Genomic DNA, 11024 nt, shown 5'->3' on the forward strand with positions numbered 1-11024 from the left:
AAGCTAATGAGGAAATGTCACGCTGACGAAGTACTAGCGTCTGTGATTGCGTTGGTAGAGCAATGCGCAGAGGGGGTCCAGTTCAACTGGGCGCAATTCCTCTGTGATGAGTTCTTGAAAAATTGCAGGGAGGCCCAGGAGCAGGGTAAGACCTTCCACTATGCGTGGTTGCTCTTATCCATCCTATTGGTTGCAGGGGAGCTACCGGCAGACAGCCAGTTTCCCACTACTGAGGGTGACCTGCTCGAAGCCGCGAGGTACACCTTGCTCTGGGCTACAAAAGACGCGAACAAGATTCGCGAGATAAAGGTGTTCTGGGTGTTCGTAGAGGCAAGCATCTGAACATGGATCAACCGCAGGTTGCGCTTGTCCCCTACAGTTCATAACAACTTGCAAAGCGCGGCAGAATTCAAGGCGGATATGCATAACCTGTATATTCGGGCGCGCAAGGATCCAGTATGAAAATGGGTGAAGCTTCTATTCATTGCAATGGATGATGTGATCTTCGCAGTGATGGAGTCATGGCCTCCGGAGTGGCGCACCCCAGACTTGGCGGAAATGGAGAAGGTCGCAGCTCGACAACAAAAGAAGGACACCAAGCTGCGCCTCGCGTAGCTGGCTGAGAGGAAGCACCAGGAACAAGAAGCAACCACATGGTAGAAGGTGACCGATGTAGTAGCAGCAGCCCAGATGACACAGATTACAACCGTGCCAATCAGAGAGGCCGACGAAGGCCAAGAGATGTCCTCGGGGCAGCAAACCGATGAAGTGGACAGGGAGGAGGATCGCGTAGACCCCAGTATGATATCAACACAACTCAAGCGGCCGCGCGACTCAGAGAAAATAGTCCCAAGGAAGAAAGGGAAAGCCACAAAGATGTCTGTCGATCCAATCATGCTCATAGAAGGTGATCTACTGGATATCAGCAAAATGATTTGGGAAGTCATGGAGGGCGCGTTCTAGGGATTGCAGATGGAGTAGAACACTGTGTTGGGGGCACTCAGTTCGTAGCTACAAGGTTTACAGGTACAATACCCCCAAACAAGCACAATGGCCCAGTATGTTGCAACAGGAACTACTGACGCCGAATAGCCACTGCGCACCCATATGGGTAACACCTTCATCTTGCCGGAAGGCGTGTTAGTAGTAGCAAGTGAGGATGAGTGGGCGGTGATGAGTAGCATGAAAGGCATCAGCTTGAACTTGGATTCCCTACCATGCGAAATACTGTACCAGCTGTAGGATGGGGTCATCGCCGAACTCTGCGCCCGAGAAGGCCAAGCGATCCAGGTCTTGAATGAGAAGAAAATCAACATGGACTAGCTCAGCATCCAGAGGGATGAGTTGGTTGTGTAGGCTAGTGGATTGGAGCAGGATGTAGAGGATGCATGTAGGAGCATTCCAGAGTTGGCCGTGCTGGCAGAACTATGAGCAGAAGAGCGGTTCCATAGATTGGCGGCCAGAGTTCGTGGGGCCCAGAGGAAATGGAAAAAGTTCAGTTGGAGCTGAACCTACAAATCGCCGAGATGTGATTGAAGGCACAACCCTCCACACCCCCAGAAGTTAGAGAGTAGCACGCCCGCGCTATCCAGATGGGGTTGGAACAAATTGGCCAGGTAACACAGGGGTGCACCAGGATGTTGGAGCAAGCACTCACCATACTTACACATCTGCAGGAAGACCTGAACCTACAGTGCCTAGAGATAGAGGCGCGCAAGTTGCAGCAGGAGTATGATAGTGTTTGGGGCACCATGCAGATGGTTGCCCTTACTCAATGACTCGCCAGACTACAGTAGGCAAGGGCACTGAAGGACCAATTAGACATCGCACACCAAAAGGAAGCCCTGTTTAAAGCACACATCCAGCCATGGATCGATGAAGCGTTCACAATCACAACTACCATTGAAGGGAAGCTGGCACAAATGTAGGAACTGTACACGGTTGGACAGGAATGTGACCCGGCACACGAAAGTTCAGAGATACGTGTGCAACAAGTACAACAGGTGGCAGAATAGTGTGTTGCAGACACCCAAGCTGCACGAGACCTATTTCATGGACTTCGCGCCAAGATTGCCACACCAACAGAGTGACTCAGGACAAGTCACGATGATTGTGTTGGGGGCTTGTTGCACAGCAGATCCCCCCATAGTAGGTTTTTAGGGCTTGAAGCCTGGATTTAGGTCAAGTGTAATGTAAAGACCCCACGAAATGTGGGCGCAGAGCACAAGAGTCTAGGGTTGTCCGCCCTAAGATAATGTAATTTAATGTAAAGTGTGTCGGCTTACCCATGGTCTGTGGACCATGGGATTGTATAAATAGAGCGAGGCTCTAAGTGTAAAGTCAGTCTTAGTTTTGACAAGTAATAGTAAGATACGAAGGCATGGTTAGAAGTTAGAAGTAGATCTAAAGGTATTGGGTCATAGTGATAGGTAGAGGCTCTGCATCTGAGTGCACAGGGCAGAGTTGGGATTGTACTTAGACAGAGAATTAAATAAAGATAATTTTGATTTGGAATATTGTGCTTCTATTTGTAGATCTGTGTGTCTATGCTTCTGTTATATTTATGCATCCCTTTACAGTTTTATGATTTCGTGCACTTGTTATGAACATTGAATGATTAATGAGAATATTGGGCCCGCACAATTAAATTAAGATCTATAATAAAAGCACAGTAAGGATAAAGGATCTAGATAGAACCTCTTCATGTTCTTTACAGAGCCGCGCGGAAGAAGTTTCACAATTTGCGAAAGATAGATGGTTGCATGGAGCAGCGCAAGTAGACAGGTTGGGTTTGCAAACTTCCTACATTTCACCAAGACATCCCTAGGGTGCGGAAACCTAGTTCCAGCACCCTCCCATACTACCTCGAGTGAGACCTCAGTCTGCACACCATGGACTGTTGCCAAAAGGGCTGGTAGTTTCGGGATTTGTTTGGCTAAATCACTTCTGAACCTGGGTCAGGCCCCATCAAGCCAACATCTATTATACCATTTTCCGATCAATTATTGCATGTCGAGGGTTTAGGAATTAGATTAAGAAGTTTTATCAGTGACCTCATGTGTGATAACATATGAAATTTATTAGAGATAATATATTGGCATGAGTGTATCATCATAATATACCTAGAAAATAACAGATAGTTATGCTAACAAAAAATTGAATCATGGCAAACATGACTTGTCAAATAATTTAAACAAAAAAGTACCATAGGTTAAATTTGATAGGCAATAGAGAAGTCTATTTCCCTAAAATAAAATCAATCCACTAATACTACATGAGGCTTATATTCCATGTGCATGTAATGACTCCAAAACACTGAAAGATAGTCAAATTTATTTCTTTAAAATTGCTTTGAGAAACATTCCTTGAGGAGTTGCCCTGCAAAGAGTGGACTACATTAAACTAATATATATTGGACTACTAGTGGGACCCATGTGAAAACAAATGAATGGCCTATGGGAAAGATAATTTTGGTTATATATTAATTCTAAATATCCATTACAACTTTATATGGATTGTCCTCACTAATATGAAGGGACCAGAGAGAAAAACAAAGCCCATTCCATTTTCATTTCTAGACCCACTAGAAGGAGTATACCTAATAGTAGTACAAATAGCAAGCAATACAATAATCCATTTTTTATTTTTTCTCATAGAATTTAGGAATGTTAGGAAATAACAGAGCACACATATACTAGGTTTTAACATATATTTTCATACTTGTTGAATTATCACACTACACACAACTTAGCAACATTATTTGGTCATCAAAATATGAAAAACTGAATAAATTCTCCATGTGCAATTTATATCAACTCATATGCTTCCTGACATTACATATCTATAAGAAATTGTAGGGTACTATAACAAATAGGCTAAGCATACCAAGCATGGTTCGGTGTAACTTCAATTGACAACATGTAGTTCCTCCTCTATTTTCATGGAAGCTCTCGATACATAGCCTTTTGAAAGAGCCTCCCTATTGGATCCTGGTAGATACATGTTTGAGCCAATGATTAATCCATATTGAAGGGTTCCGTCACTCTTAAGCACATATATATTATGTGTAAACCCATGAAGATTGCACTCGAGAACTGGTAGCTCATCCAATAAATATTCTCCAAGTCCCCTAGGATGGATCTGTAATCTCAATTTTAGTTTTAATAATTCTTTGCAATCCAATAAAGTTGAATTCTGAGAATCAAATGCACTACCCGATCTACAAAATACCTTTTCCTACACTTCTTCATCTGCAAGTAACTAGTCGAGAATCATTGTTAGACAATCTAATCATAAACTTCAATTTGTGTCCCACATGTTCCACTTACTAGAATTAATTGTGGTACACTAAAATAAAGTTGGAAAGGAAACAAAAACTCAAAATTGTAATCTCTTGTAAACTTATCATCTTCTATTTTGCATCTTTCTATCCTCATTTATCTATGTCAATACTAACCCTTCTCTCACTCCTCTATTATACCATTTTAAGGTCTATTATTGAATGCCAAAGGTTTAGAATTCATATTCATAAGTTCTATCAATGACCTCATGTATGATACCATCTAAACTTTACTAGAGATGATATATTGGCACAAGTATCTCCTCATAATATACCTGTACAATATCAGAAAGTGAAACCAATCAAAATTTAAATCATCGCAAACATGATTTTTCAAATAATTTAAACAAAAAAGAACCATAGGCTAAGTTGCATAGGCAATAGAGAAGTCTATTTTCCCTAAAATATAATCAATCCACTAGTGTCGCATGAGGTTTGTACTCCATGTGCATGTACTGACTCCAAAACACTGAAAGGATAGTCAATTTATTTATTTTAAACTTCTTCAAGAAACAGGCCTTGAGGAGCTTCCCTGCAAAGTGTGCAATTTCTTGTTGTTAGATGCTAGGTCCATGTTGTCATTACTTTTCTAAAATTGTAGGGAACAAAATATCAACCATCCTTTGAAACTCAGACACTAGATGACAACCTAACACTCCATTTATCTCACCAATGAACTAATGCCACATATGTTAGGATAACCATGGTTGAAAATTTATAAAACTATATCAAAGATATGCTTGTGAGATTAAAAAAAATGCATACTGCCACATTGGAAGTTGTTCAAACTCAGAGGACTTATCGAGTGGCCACCACTGAAAATGCCACCCATCAATATCAAAACCATTCAAGGAGATGAGGACTATCTTTCACATAAAAATAAAGGTATGGAAAACATAGGCATCAGTCACTTGAAACAAAAACATAAATTTGACCTTACTTGAGGATCACAGATCTCAATAGAATATAAATGGGAGATGAGTCAATTTGCTTCTCAAATAGCAACAAGGTTTTTCAAGAACAACTTGCATTAAAAGAAGGGAATGCAAATATTGAGGGATTAGAAAGAATTCTATTAGAAAAAGATGAAAAAATTACTTTGTTGGAAGGATCAATTTTGGAGAAGAACTCAACAATGTCATCTTTTCAGAGGTAGAATGATGAATTTCTATAGACAGTACATCCTATCAGAGATTATACAAATAGGGGAGAAACTAAACATCAAGTAATGCTTAATGATCTTGTTAGAATACTATAAATTCTATGGATTTGTCCTTACCTCAGTCCAAATGTTATGGGGAAAAGTTGATATCATAAAATTAGATTTCTAGTTCTCATCAAGAGCTAGAACTATTGAAATTTGAGATGTCAGCAAAAAAATTGAGTAGGAATTCCAATGCCATTTGTTTGCCATCCTTTCTTGCAAAAGAAAATAACTAAGACATAATCAATGTTGAAAGAAACATTTGGGCAATACAAGAGGAAAATTCTACAATTAATGGGACAACAAAGATTGTCGAAAGCCATGTTACTATAGACCTATATGTGTGATACAATTTCTCTGTAGAGACTGCAAATTTTTCTAGAGTCACCATTGAAAAACATGTCAAAATAGCAACTAATATCCCTTTATATGAGGGTGGTGGTTGTTTTGAGAAGAGATAAAGAGATACTCTTGTCTGAAAAAACATAAGAGATTTACATGCTTAAGAGGCAATGCTTGAGAGAAAGATGCAATGGAAAAGAGATAGTTGCACTCAAAAGAAAGCTTGGTTATACAACTAAAAATTGGATGAATTAAATGAACAATTGGTTGTGTCAAGAATATTTTCAGATCAGGAGTCTGTGATTGCTTTTGTGTTGGAGGATGAATTGCAAGATGATAATATAAGTATGTTGGAGCTCATTGTAGGGGAAGAAAAGGAATCCAAAGAGTTATTTGATAGTATAGGGTTAGAGCACTCATCAAGAGAAGGTTACTTATTGGTGTATATAGAAGAGTTATAAAATTAGAAGGAAGATATCAAAGCAACAAACGAGAATGAAATAGACATATTGAGAATTTGTTTGGAAGAGACTATCAAGGACCGAAATATGTCCTTAAATTTGGCCATTAAAGAATTTGAAGAGCTAAGGGAACACAAGGATATGCTTGAAGATATTATTCGGGATAAAGACATGACTTTGAGTTTAGATCTAAAGGAAAGAGAAGATCAGAAGAAAAAAATATTTTGAGGGAGAAACTCCTAGAAGAGAAGGAAAATGAATATAAAAAGTAGCAATATTTGTTGTGACAATACCTAAATGAATGCCAAGAGATGAATGAACAAAATAGTTTGCTTGAAACTCTAATACAAAACAAAGAGAGAGACTTGAATTTATTGACAAAGGAATAAGAGGAGTTGAAGAAGAAAGTTGTTTTGCTGGAGGGAGTTGTCCAAGAATGTAAAAATTGTACAAGTGCAGCCTCAAATGATTTGGAAGAAGTAGGGAAGGAGAAAATGATGCTTGAGGAAACTATTATAGAGAGTGAAATAACCCTAGATCAAGTTATGAACGAGGAAGGAAAGAGAATGGAACTTGAGAGAGTCATTGTAGAGAAAGATATTGCCTCGACCTTTGCTCAAAAAGAAATTGAAAATCAGACAATTGAAAATTTTCTACTCAAAGAATGTCTTGAAAAAAGGAACTTATCAATTGAGTGGAAATTGATGCATATAAAGGAAAAAGATAACAAAAAATAGTTCTTTGAGCGAAAGGTGCAAAATCTTGAGGATTACATCGTAAACTTAGAAATGAATCAAAAGCAGATGGAAATGCAATTAACAAGGTATATTAGGAATTTCATGGATGCATAGTTGAAGTTTGAAGAAATGACATTGTAAAAACTCCATCACAACTTCCTAAGGTAATGAAATTTGTTTGTCAACATTTCTCAAATTATCAAGTTTCTTATCGTTGCTTAAAACATGAAAACATTCATGGAAACTAAACTTTGAGTTATTTCCTTACCAAAGTACATATTTATCATCTATATGTAAGGTATGTTCTCTTGCATTAAAAGAAAAGTCTATTTATAATATTACACTAGCAAATACGATTATAGTTTTTGTTTTTAGATCAAGATTCTTGAAGTAAACTGTTCAAGTTTATCAATATTTTATGAGCCAAAAATATTTACACAAGTTGGATTTTCTGCATATGGCTAGTATTATGTGTTGCAAAAGTGGTCATTGGTGTTTACTCTGGTCTTTGTAGATTGCATGAATTTGTTTTTAAGAAAATTAGTGGACACTACAACTAATTGTTATATGTGATGGTTATGTAAGATTAGAGTGTGATTATTCTTCCCTTCATTGTCTTGAAGATACATGTTAGATTGTTTTCTTCTCAAGAGTTAAATTAGTTAAGTTTATGTGCATTAGCATTGGTAAATTTTCTTTCTCATGTTGAAAGAAGTCGACCAACAATTGGTCATTCTTTGTGGGCTAGTCAATTCATTTATGGTAAGAGAGTCACACTACTGGAGAATGTCAAATTTTACTTTAATAATTAATATTACTATTAATTACCAAGGTCACAAACTCCTCAAAGCGCAATCCCCTATATTTGTTTTTTCTTAAAGGGTTGTTGGATAAAAAAATGGTGGGGGGCAGAGGGAGTGAGCACGCAGGTGTCCCATTTTCCTAGGGGCTACTCAGACAACCACCTTTCTTAGAAACATACTCTACACATTGGGGAAATTTTCCCCTTGTTTCGCAAAATGGAGTGTGTGGGCAGACATTTCTCAAGACAACCCCCTTGTGATTTGAGTAGCTAGTGGATTGGTTTCCAGTGTTCGAAATGTGTGGAATAGAGATTACCACTTCCTGTTAGTACCAATGGTTAGCAATGAACTAGGGGATAATTGGATGGATTCGGTGGAGTAAAGTCATTTCTGAATATGTTGAGCATCGAAATCAAGGTGTAATATTTATGTTCAGCTGAAGCATGGGAATAAATGGAGGCACATCCCAGTGGAACACTAAATATAAGTTAAGATAGTGTAAATTTTAAGTACATGTGCATAGGAAACCCATAAATTACTAAGCCATATCAACAGATATATGTAATTTTTGTACTCAAATTAAGGTTCTCATAAATGAAAGAAACAATGAAAGACAGACAAAAGGAACACAAAATTTGAGAAAATTTACCAAGTTGCTACATTTGTTAATACATTTCAAAGTGAAGAGAAAAAGTAACTAATTGAGGCAGTAATTATCATTACATTCAAAAGATGATACAAATAATAGAACTCGTATTACCTCTTCCTCATCTTTCTGGGGATTGAAGTATAGTTTTTCGCACATTTTCCTATAGTGTGACTCCCTTAATGCAAATGAATTCACTAGCCCACTAAGCATGACCAGTTATTTCTCAACTTCTTTCAACCTTAGAAAGAACATTTACCAATGCTAATGCAAATAATCTTAACTAATTTAACTCTCAAGAAGAGAACAATATGAAATTTATCTTGAAGACAATGAAGGGTAGAATAATCATACGCTAATCTTACATAACCATCACACATAACAATTAGTTGTACTGTGCACTAATTTGCATCAAAACATATTCATGAAATCTAGAAAGATCCATTTGTCATTTGTGTATCATTCTTATTTTCTTAAAAAATAATGTGATATTTAAAACAAAACTATATATCTATATTTTTTATATATTTCATTTTCCCCATATACCCATTTTGAAGGGGTCATGTTTACAGGCGTTCATGTTTTGAAAACTTGTACACATTTTTGTGTTTCATGCAACTTAGTTGGAACCACTCTCAAAACATTGGAATAATTGATTGTTACAAATTTAAGTTAAAGATGACACTCTCCTTTGAATTTATAGGATGAAATTCTCCTTTATATTATCTTTCCTATCATTTTTGTTTAAGAATTTATTGTTAGCAATAATTACCAGTGTAACAAAATCCTCAGAAGTCAATGCTCTATTTTTGTTTTTCTTTTAAAGGAGCCTTCGCACGGTAGGGTGATATTCTCCTATGGATCCCACACCCATCATGGGCACTTGAGTAGGCTCATAAAGTTCCCAAAATTCACCCTAAACGTCACTAGAATCTATCAAAATGCCTTGGAAATGTGGTAGGTTGTTCTATATGACACTTCCAAATCTAGAAATGTTGTATAGTATGGACGACAATGTTTCTAGCGTGTTTCCTACCATTTTTGTCTTTCCATACATTTTGGGTATTGTAATGCTACCTGGGTAGGAATTTCTTGCAATATAGATTCATATGTAACTTCTACCAGGAGTATGGCCACTTTATCAAAGATTGATGGGACAAAAACCAATGAATTAACCCATCCCACGAATTGAAGAAGGAAGTGGCTTCAAAATAGTGTCAAACTCAAAATAAATAAATAAGTACTCCAAAAGTGCATCAGGACGAGAAAATTAGCCCCACAAAATCTCAAAACAAGTACAAGGTTGTGAATAATAATGAACAGATAAACTAGGGTGATCTCGTTTAAGGCATGGTGGGCAAAAATCATTAGACTGATCCAATTATATAGGAAACATATGATAAGGAAGAAGGAAAATCCTCGCTAGTCATTCAAATCCTTCATAGAATGAAAGTTCATCCCACATATCGGGTGTTCTCTGAGAACATAATTGTGTCCAGCTCTCCCTCAAAAGGATGGAATGTCCCTTGTTTGACTTCATCTGGCCCTATAGAATTTGTTTTGGAATGGTCTCCTTTGTGGCCAAATGAAGATGAAGGCAACAAAAAACAAGCTATAAATTGGGGAAATGATGAAAGTGAGCTGGAAGCAACAAAAGTGAATCTGTCAGAAAACAAAAAATAATAAAACAAGCTTTTGATATTGCAAATATAGGGAATAAATCCCATAAAATAGGATATGCATCTCATGGAACTATAGTTAGCTAGCTAGCCTAGTAAAAAGTAGAAGTCTAAAATCATTTATAAAATAGGAGAAGCCCATGATTTTTCTTATGCATGAAAGCAATTCACTCAAGTCTTAGTAGAAAAAATATAGAAACAATATGGAAAGAAACCAAATGGGTCATATAGGAAGCTAAAGGGTCATTGGAAAGTATTGTTATCCTTTGGATCCTAGTATCATTGCTATAGAAAATCATTAAATCTATGATTACAATCTCGGTTGATCCAGGTGGATATTGGTGGTCAACTTCCTATTCCACTTGGACCCCCAACACTATCTCTTTTTTCAATTTCCTTAATTGCAACGGAATTTACTATTTTTGGCATTTTTTTGGGTCCTAAACTTCCAGAGCCGTTTTGAGGCCCTAAACAATGTTTTTAGGGAAAACATCCCAAGATTGCATGCTAATTTCTTATCAGCCTTCTCTTCAAGATATTCAAAATGAGGTATTATGATAGACAAACAGAAATTGTATGCCAAAGTTATGACCCAGGAAGTTGATGTACCAATTTACCCAAACAGGGCCCATAGTTTTGGTGCTTCATCTCCTAGGGTTATGTTTTTGGATGTTTAGGATTTTCCATTGTTTCTTAATAATAAATAGGCCTTTGAGCCTCATTGTGACACAGTTCAGAGGCATGTAGCCACCACATCTCTTCTCAGAGATAAGCTACCATCGCTTGAGTTATCTTATTTCCATTTTGTTTGTA

General features: G+C 37.4%; 1 pseudogene; it reads left to right on the forward strand.

The window, feature by feature from the left end:
• The first annotated feature begins 6843 nt into the window (after nt 1-6843).
• On the forward strand, nt 6844-7962 carry LOC149201925 (uncharacterized; annotated as a pseudogene).
• The last annotated feature ends 3062 nt before the right edge of the window (nt 7963-11024 follow it).

This window comes from Pinus tabuliformis, chromosome 2_1 (genome assembly GCF_031772625.1).
Source record: "Pinus tabuliformis cultivar Carrire ecotype Pingquan chromosome 2_1, CPIR1, whole genome shotgun sequence".
Lineage (NCBI taxonomy): Eukaryota > Viridiplantae > Streptophyta > Pinopsida > Pinales > Pinaceae > Pinus > Pinus tabuliformis.